Here is a 9512-nt window from a genome sequence, read left to right on the forward strand (position 1 = left end):
TCCTGCTTTAGTCCTGGTTTAGTCCTGCTTTAGACCTGCTTTAGTCCTGCTTTAGACCTGCTTTAGACCTGCTTTAGACCTGCTTTAGTCCTGCTTTAGTCCTGGTTTAGTCCTGCTTTAGACCTGCTTTAGTCCTGCTTTAGTCCTGCTTTAGACCTGCTTTAGACCTGCTTTAGACCTGCTTTAGTCCTGCTTTAGTCCTGGTTTAGTCCTGCTTTAGACCTGCTTTAGTCCTGCTTTAGTCCTGGTTTAGTCCTGCTTTAGACCTGCTTTAGACCTGCTTTAGACCTGCTTTAGACCTGCTTTAGTCCTGCTTTAGTCCTGCTTTAGACCTGCTTTAGACCTGCTTTAGTCCTGCTTTAGTCCTGGTTTAGTCCTGCTTTAGACCTGCTTTAGTCCTGCTTTAGACCTGCTTTAGACCTGCTTTAGTCCAGCTTTAGTCCTGCTTTAGTCCTGCTTTAGACCTGCTTTAGTCCTGCTTTAGACCTGCTTTAGTCCTGCTTTAGTCCTGCTTTAGTCCTGCTTTAGACCTGCTTTAGTCCTGCTTTAGTCCTGCTTTAGACCTGCTTTAGTCCTGCTTTAGTCCTGCTTTAGTCCTGCTTTAGACCTGCTTTAGTCCTGCTTTAGTCCTGCTTTAGTCCTGCTTTAGACCTGCTTTAGTCCTGCTTTAGTCCTGCTTTAGACCTGCTTTAGTCCTGCTTTAGACCTGCTTTAGTCCTGCTTTAGTCCTGGTTTAGACCTGCTTTAGTCCAGCTTTAGTCCTGCTTTAGTCCTGCTTTAGACCTGCTTTAGTCCTGCTTTAGTCCTGCTTTAGTCCTGCTTTAGTCCTGCTTTAGACCTGCTTTAGTCCTGCTTTAGTCCTGCTTTAGTCCTGCTTTAGTCCTGCTTTAGTCGTGCTTTAGACCTGCTTTAGACCTGCTTTAGTCCTGCTTTAGTCCTGCTTTAGTCCTGCTTTAGACCTGCTTTAGTCCTGCTTTAGTCCTGCTTTAGACCTATTTTAGACCTGCTTTAGTCCTGCTTTAGACCTGCTTTAGTCCTGCTTTAGACCTGCTTTAGTCCTGCTTTAGTCCTGCTTTAGTCCTGCTTTAGACCTGCTTTAGTCCTGCTTTAGTCCTGCTTTAGACCTGCTTTAGTCCTGCTTTAGTCCTGGTTTAGTCCTGCTTTAGACCTATTTTAGACCTGCTTTAGTCCTGCTTTAGACCTGCTTTAGTCCTGCTTTAGTCCTGCTTTAGTCCTGCTTTAGACCTGCTTTAGACCTGCTTTAGTCCAGCTTTAGTCCTGCTTTAGTCCCGCTTTAGTCCCGCTTTAGTCCTGGTTTAGTCCTGCTTTAGTCCTGGTTTAGGCCTGGTTTAGTCCTGCTTTAGACCTGCTTTAGTCCTGCTTTAGTCCTGCTTTAGTCCTGCTTTAGACCTGCTTTAGTCCTGCTTTAGACCTGCTTTAGACCTGCTTTAGTCCTGCTTTAGTCCTGCTTTAGTCCTGCTTTAGTCCTGCTTTAGACCTGCTTTAGACCTGCTTTAGTCCCGCTTTAGTCCTGCTTTAGTCCTGCTTTAGTCCTGCTTTAGTCCTGCTTTAGTCCTGCTTTAGTCCTGCTTTAGTCCTGGTTTAGACCTGCTTTAGTCCTGCTTTAGACCCGCTTTAGTCCCGCTTTAGTCCTGCTTTAGTCCTGCTTTAGTCCTGCTTTAGTCCTGCTTTAGACCTGCTTTAGTCCTACTTTAGTCCTGGTTTAGTCCTGCTTTAGTCCTGCTTTAGACCCGCTTTTGTCCTGCTTTAGTCTTGCTTTAGTCCTGGTTTAGTCCTGCTTTAGTCCTGCTTTAGACCTGGTTTAGTCCTGCTTTAGACCTGCTTTAGACCTGCTTTAGTCCTGGTTTAGACCTGCTTTAGACCTGGTTTAGTCCTGCTTTAGACCTGCTTTAGTCCTGCTTTAGTCCTGGTTTAGTCCTGCTTTAGACCTGTTTTAGACCTGCTTTAGTCCTGCTTTAGACCTGCTTTAGTCCTGCTTTAGTCCTGCTTTAGACCTGCTTTAGTCCTGCTTTAGTCCAGCTTTAGTCCTGCTTTAGACCCGCTTTAGTCCCGCTTTAGTCCTGCTTTAGTCCTGGTTTAGTCCTGCTTTAGTCCTGGTTTAGACCTGGTTTAGTCCTGCTTTAGTCCTGGTTTAGTCCTGCTTTAGTCCTGGTTTAGACCTGGTTTAGTCCTGCTTTAGTCCTGGTTTAGACCTGGTTTAGTCCTGCTTTAGACCTGCTTTAGACCTGCTTTAGTCCTGCTTTAGTCCTGGTTTAGTCCTGCTTTAGACCTGCTTTAGTCCCGCTTTAGTCCTGCTTTAGTCCTGGTTTAGTCCTGCTTTAGTCCTGCTTTAGTCCTGCTTTAGACCTGCTTTAGTCCTGCTTTAGACCTGCTTTAGTCCTGGTTTAGTCCTGCTTTAGACCTGCTTTAGTCCTGCTTTAGTCCTGTTTTAGACCTGCTTTAGACCTGCTTTAGTCCTGCTTTAGTCCTGCTTTAGACCTGCTTTAGTCCTGCTTTAGTCCTGCTTTAGTCCTGGTTTAGTCCTGCTTTAGACCTGCTTTAGTCCTGCTTTAGACCTGCTTTAGACCTGCTTTAGTCCTGCTTTAGTCCTGCTTTAGTCCTGGTTTAGTCCTGCTTTAGACCTGTTTTAGACCTGCTTTAGTCCTGCTTTAGTCCTGGTTTAGTCCTGCTTTAGACCTGTTTTAGACCTGCTTTAGTCCTGCTTTAGACCTGCTTTAGACCTGCTTTAGTCCTGCTTTAGTCCTGGTTTAGTCCTGCTTTAGACCTGTTTTAGACCTGCTTTAGTCCTGCTTTAGACCTGCTTTAGTCCTGCTTTAGTCCTGCTTTAGACCTGCTTTAGTCCTGCTTTAGTCCAGCTTTAGTCCCGCTTTAGTCCTGGTTTAGTCCTGCTTTAGTCCTGGTTTAGACCTGGTTTAGTCCTGCTTTAGTCCTGCTTTAGACCTGCTTTAGACCTGCTTTAGACCCGCTTTAGACCCGCTTTAGTCCTGCTTTAGTCCTGCTTTAGTCCTGCTTTAGACCTGCTTTAGTCCCGCTTTAGTCCCGCTTTAGTCCCGGTTTAGTCCTGTTTTAGTCCTGCTTTAGTCCTGCTTTAGACCTGCTTTAGTCCTGCTTTAGTCCTGCTTTAGACCTGCTTTAGACCCGCTTTAGACCCGCTTTAGTCCTGCTTTAGTCCTGCTTTAGTCCTGGTTTAGACCTGCTTTAGTCCTGCTTTAGTCCTGCTTTAGTCCTGCTTTAGTCCTACTTTAGTCCTGGTTTAGACCTGCTTTAGTCCTGCTTTAGTCCCGCTTTAGTCCTGCTTTAGTCCTGGTTTAGTCCTGCTTTAGTCCTGCTTTAGACCTGGTTTAGTCCTGCTTTAGACCTGCTTTAGTCCTGGTTTAGACCTGCTTTAGTCCTGCTTTAGACCTGCTTTAGTCCTGCTTTAGTCCTGGTTTAGTCCTGCTTTAGACCTGCTTTAGTCCTGCTTTAGTCCTGGTTTAGACCTGCTTTAGTCCTGCTTTAGACCTGCTTTAGTCCTGCTTTAGTCCTGCTTTAGTCCTGCTTTAGTCCTGGTTTAGTCCTGCTTTAGACCTGCTTTAGTCCTGCTTTAGACCTGCTTTAGTCCTGCTTTAGTCCTGCTTTAGTCCTGCTTTAGTCCTGCTTTAGACCTGCTTTAGTCCTGCTTTAGACCTGCTTTAGTCCTGCTTTAGACCTGCTTTAGACCTGCTTTAGTCCTGGTTTAGTCCTGCTTTAGTCCTGCTTTAGTCCTACTTTAGTCCTGGTTTAGTCCTGCTTTAGTCCTGCTTTAGACCCGCTTTAGACCCGCTTTAGTCCTGCTTTAGTCCTGCTTTAGTCCTGGTTTAGTCCTGCTTTAGTCCTGCTTTAGACCTGCTTTAGACCCGCTTTAGACCCGCTTTAGTCCTGCTTTAGTCCTGCTTTAGTCCTGGTTTAGACCTGCTTTAGTCCTGCTTTAGTCCTGCTTTAGTCCTGCTTTAGTCCTACTTTAGTCCTGGTTTAGTCCTGCTTTAGTCCTGCTTTAGACCCGCTTTAGACCCGCTTTAGTCCTGCTTTAGTCCTGCTTTAGTCCTGGTTTAGTCCTGCTTTAGTCCTGCTTTAGACCTGGTTTAGTCCTGCTTTAGACCTGCTTTAGTCCTGGTTTAGACCTGCTTTAGACCTGCTTTAGACCTGCTTTAGTCCTGCTTTAGTCCTGGTTTAGTCCTGCTTTAGACCTGCTTTAGTCCTGCTTTAGACCTGCTTTAGTCCTGCTTTAGTCCTGGTTTAGACCTGCTTTAGTCCAGCTTTAGTCCTGCTTTAGTCCTGCTTTAGACCTGCTTTAGTCCTGCTTTAGACCTGCTTTAGTCCTGCTTTAGTCCTGCTTTAGACCTGCTTTAGTCCTGCTTTAGTCCTGCTTTAGACCTGCTTTAGTCCTGCTTTAGTCCTGCTTTAGTCCTGCTTTAGTCCTGCTTTAGTCCTGCTTTAGACCTGCTTTAGACCTGCTTTAGTCCTGCTTTAGTCCTGCTTTAGTCCTGCTTTAGACCTGCTTTAGTCCTGCTTTAGTCCTGCTTTAGACCTATTTTAGACCTGCTTTAGTCCTGCTTTAGACCTGCTTTAGTCCTGCTTTAGACCTGCTTTAGTCCTGCTTTAGATCTATTTTAGACCTGCTTTAGTCCTGCTTTAGACCTGCTTTAGTCCTGCTTTAGTCCTGCTTTAGTCCTGCTTTAGACCTGCTTTAGACCTGCTTTAGTCCAGCTTTAGTCCTGCTTTAGTCCCGCTTTAGTCCCGCTTTAGTCCCGGTTTAGTCCTGCTTTAGTCCTGGTTTAGGCCTGGTTTAGTCCTGCTTTAGACCTGCTTTAGTCCTGCTTTAGTCCTGCTTTAGTCCTGCTTTAGACCTGCTTTAGTCCTGCTTTAGTCCTGCTTTAGTCCTGCTTTAGTCCTGCTTTAGACCTGCTTTAGTCCTGCTTTAGTCCTGCTTTAGTCCTGCTTTAGTCCTGCTTTAGACCTGCTTTAGACCTGCTTTAGTCCAGCTTTAGTCCTGCTTTAGACCCGCTTTAGTCCCGCTTTAGTCCTGCTTTAGTCCTGCTTTAGTCCTGGTTTAGTCCTGCTTTAGTCCTGGTTTAGACCTGGTTTAGTCCTGCTTTAGTCCTGCTTTAGTCCTGCTTTAGTCCTGCTTTAGTCCTGGTTTAGACCTGCTTTAGTCCTGCTTTAGACCCGCTTTAGTCCCGCTTTAGTCCTGCTTTAGTCCTGCTTTAGTCCTGCTTTAGTCCTGCTTTAGACCTGCTTTAGTCCTACTTTAGTCCTGGTTTAGTCCTGCTTTAGTCCTGCTTTAGACCCGCTTTAGACCCGCTTTTGTCCTGCTTTAGTCTTGCTTTAGTCCTGGTTTAGTCCTGCTTTAGTCCTGCTTTAGACCTGGTTTAGTCCTGCTTTAGACCTGCTTTAGACCTGCTTTAGTCCTGGTTTAGACCTGCTTTAGACCTGGTTTAGTCCTGCTTTAGACCTGCTTTAGTCCTGCTTTAGTCCTGGTTTAGTCCTGCTTTAGACCTGCTTTAGTCCTGCTTTAGACCTGCTTTAGACCTGCTTTAGTCCTGCTTTAGTCCTGCTTTAGACCTGCTTTAGACCTGCTTTAGACCTGCTTTAGTCCTGGTTTAGTCCTGCTTTAGTCCTGCTTTAGACCTGCTTTAGTCCTGCTTTAGTCCTGCTTTAGACGTGCTTTAGTCCTGGTTTAGTCCTGCTTTAGTCCTGCTTTAGTCCTGGTTTAGTCCTGCTTTAGACCTGTTTTAGACCTGCTTTAGTCCTGCTTTAGACCTGCTTTAGTCCTGCTTTAGTCCTGCTTTAGACCCGCTTTAGTCCCGCTTTAGTCCTGCTTTAGTCCTGGTTTAGTCCTGCTTTAGTCCTGGTTTAGACCTGGTTTAGTCCTGCTTTAGACCTGCTTTAGACCTGCTTTAGTCCTGCTTTAGTCCTGGTTTAGTCCTGCTTTAGACCTGCTTTAGTCCCGCTTTAGTCCTGCTTTAGTCCTGGTTTAGTCCTGCTTTAGTCCTGCTTTAGTCCTGCTTTAGACCTGCTTTAGTCCTGCTTTAGTCCTGCTTTAGTCCTGCTTTAGTCCTGCTTTAGTCCTGGTTTAGTCCTGCTTTAGACCTGCTTTAGTCCTGCTTTAGTCCTGCTTTAGTCCTGGTTTAGTCCTGCTTTAGACCTGCTTTAGTCCTGCTTTAGTCCTGCTTTAGACCTGCTTTAGTCCTGCTTTAGTCCTGCTTTAGTCCTGGTTTAGTCCTGCTTTAGACCTGCTTTAGTCCTGCTTTAGACCTGCTTTAGACCTGCTTTAGTCCTGCTTTAGTCCTGGTTTAGTCCTGCTTTAGACCTGTTTTAGACCTGCTTTAGTCCTGCTTTAGTCCTGCTTTAGACGTGCTTTAGTCCTGGTTTAGTCCTGCTTTAGTCCTGCTTTAGTCCTGGTTTAGTCCTGCTTTAGACCTGTTTTAGACCTGCTTTAGTCCTGCTTTAGACCTGCTTTAGTCCTGCTTTAGTACTGCTTTAGACCCGCTTTAGTCCCGCTTTAGTCCTGCTTTAGTCCTGGTTTAGTCCTGCTTTAGTCCTGGTTTAGACCTGGTTTAGTCCTGCTTTAGACCTGCTTTAGACCTGCTTTAGTCCTGCTTTAGTCCTGGTTTAGTCCTGCTTTAGACCTGCTTTAGTCCCGCTTTAGTCCTGCTTTAGTCCTGGTTTAGTCCTGCTTTAGTCCTGCTTTAGTCCTGCTTTAGACCTGCTTTAGTCCTGCTTTAGTCCTGCTTTAGTCCTGCTTTAGTCCTGCTTTAGTCCTGGTTTAGTCCTGCTTTAGACCTGCTTTAGTCCTGCTTTAGTCCTGCTTTAGTCCTGGTTTAGTCCTGCTTTAGACCTGCTTTAGTCCTGCTTTAGTCCTGCTTTAGACCTGCTTTAGTCCTGCTTTAGTCCTGCTTTAGTCCTGGTTTAGTCCTGCTTTAGACCTGCTTTAGTCCTGCTTTAGACCTGCTTTAGTCCTGCTTTAGACCTGCTTTAGACCTGCTTTAGTCCTGCTTTAGTCCTGGTTTAGTCCTGCTTTAGACCTGTTTTAGACCTGCTTTAGTCCTGCTTTAGTCCTGCTTTAGACCTGCTTTAGTCCTGCTTTAGTCCAGCTTTAGTCCTGCTTTAGACCCGCTTTAGTCCCGCTTTAGTCCCGCTTTAGTCCTGCTTTAGTCCTGCTTTAGTCCTGGTTTAGTCCTGCTTTAGACCTGCTTTAGTCCTGCTTTAGTCCTGGTTTAGTCCTGCTTTAGTCCTGCTTTAGTCCTGGTTTAGTCCTGCTTTAGACCTGCTTTAGTCCTGCTTTAGTCCTGGTTTAGTCCTGCTTTAGTCCTGCTTTAGTCCTGGTTTAGTCCTGCTTTAGACCTGCTTTAGTCCTGCTTTAGTCCTGGTTTAGTCCTGCTTTAGTCCTGCTTTAGTCCTGGTTTAGTCCTGCTTTAGACCTGCTTTAGTCCTGCTTTAGTCCAGCTTTAGTCCTGCTTTAGACCCGCTTTAGTCCCGCTTTAGTCCCGCTTTAGTCCTGCTTTAGTCCTGCTTTAGTCCTGGTTTAGTCCTGCTTTAGACCTGCTTTAGTCCTGCTTTAGTCCTGGTTTAGTCCTGCTTTAGTCCTGCTTTAGTCCTGGTTTAGTCCTGCTTTAGACCTGCTTTAGTCCTGCTTTAGTCCTGGTTTAGTCCTGCTTTAGTCCTGCTTTAGTCCTGGTTTAGTCCTGCTTTAGACCTGCTTTAGTCCTGCTTTAGTCCTGCTTTAGTCCTGGTTTAGTCCTGCTTTAGACCTGCTTTAGTCCTGCTTTAGTCCTGGTTTAGTCCTGCTTTAGTCCTGCTTTAGTCCTGGTTTAGTCCTGCTTTAGTCCTGGTTTAGTCCTGCTTTAGTCCTGCTTTAGTCCTGGTTTAGTCCTGCTTTAGTCCTGGTTTAGTCCTGCTTTAGTCCTGCTTTAGTCCTGCTTTAGACCTGCTTTAGTCCTGCTTTAGTCCTGGTTTAGTCCTGCTTTAGACCTGCTTTAGTCCTGCTTTAGTCCTGGTTTAGTCCTGCTTTAGTCCTGCTTTAGACCTGCTTTAGTCCTGGTTTAGTCCTGCTTTAGTCCTGCTTTAGTCCTGCTTTAGTCCTGGTTTAGTCCTGCTTTAGTCCTGCTTTAGTCCTGCTTTAGACCTGCTTTAGTCCTGGTTTAGTCCTGGTTTAGTCCTGCTTTAGTCCTGGTTTAGTCCTGCTTTAGACCTGCTTTAGTCCTGCTTTAGTCCTGGTTTAGTCCTGCTTTAGTCCTGGTTTAGTCCTGCTTTAGACCTGCTTTAGTCCTGCTTTAGTCCTGGTTTAGTCCTGCTTTAGTCCAGCTTTAGTCCTGCTTTAGTCCTGCTTTAGTCCTGCTTTAGTCCAGCTTTAGTCCTGCTTTAGTCCTGCTTTAGACCTGCTTTAGTCCTGGTTTAGTCCTGCTTTAGTCCTGCTTTAGTCCTGGTTTAGTCCTGCTTTAGACCTGCTTTAGTCCTGCTTTAGTCCTGGTTTAGTCCTGCTTTAGTCCTGCTTTAGTCCTGGTTTAGTCCTGCTTTAGTCCTGCTTTAGTCCTGCTTTAGACCTGCTTTAGTCCTGGTTTAGTCCTGGTTTAGTCCTGCTTTAGTCCTGGTTTAGTCCTGCTTTAGACCTGCTTTAGTCCTGCTTTAGTCCTGGTTTAGTCCTGCTTTAGTCCTGGTTTAGTCCTGCTTTAGACCTGCTTTAGTCCTGCTTTAGTCCTGGTTTAGTCCTGCTTTAGTCCAGCTTTAGTCCTGCTTTAGTCCTGCTTTAGTCCTGCTTTAGTCCAGCTTTAGTCCTGCTTTAGTCCTGCTTTAGACCTGCTTTAGTCCTGGTTTAGTCCTGCTTTAGTCCTGCTTTAGTCCTGGTTTAGTCCTGCTTTAGTCCTGGTTTAGTCCTGCTTTAGTCCTGGTTTAGTCCTGGTTTAGTCCTGCTTTAGTCCTGGTTTAGTCCTGCTTTAGACCTGCTTTAGTCCTGCTTTAGACCTGCTTTAGTCCTGCTTTAGTCCTGGTTTAGTCCTGCTTTAGACCTGCTTTAGTCCTGCTTTAGTCCTGCTTTAGTCCTGCTTTAGTCCTGCTTTAGACCTGCTTTAGTCCTGCTTTAGTCCTGGTTTAGTCCTGGTTTAGTCCTGCTTTAGACCTGCTTTAGTCCTGGTTTAGTCCTGCTTTAGACCTGCTTTAGTCCTGGTTTAGTCCTGGTTTAGTCCTGCTTTAGTCCTGGTTTAGTCCTGCTTTAGACCTGCTTTAGTCCTGCTTTAGTCCTGGTTTAGTCCTGCTTTAGACCTGCTTTAGTCCTGCTTTAGTCCTGCTTTAGTCCTGGTTTAGTCCTGCTTTAGACCTGCTTTAGTCCTGCTTTAGTCCTGGTTTAGTCCTGCTTTAGTCCTGCTTTAGACCTGCTTTAGTCCTGCTTTAGTCCTGGTTTAGTCCTGCTTTAGACCTGCTTTAGTCCTGGTTTAGTCCTGCTTTAGACCTGCTTTAGTCCTGGTTTAGTCCTGGTT

The sequence above is a fragment of the Eucyclogobius newberryi genome, unplaced genomic scaffold (assembly GCF_026437365.1).
Source record: "Eucyclogobius newberryi isolate DKJ021-1_F unplaced genomic scaffold, fEucNew1.0.hap1 SCAF_22, whole genome shotgun sequence".
NCBI lineage: Eukaryota > Metazoa > Chordata > Actinopteri > Gobiiformes > Gobiidae > Eucyclogobius > Eucyclogobius newberryi.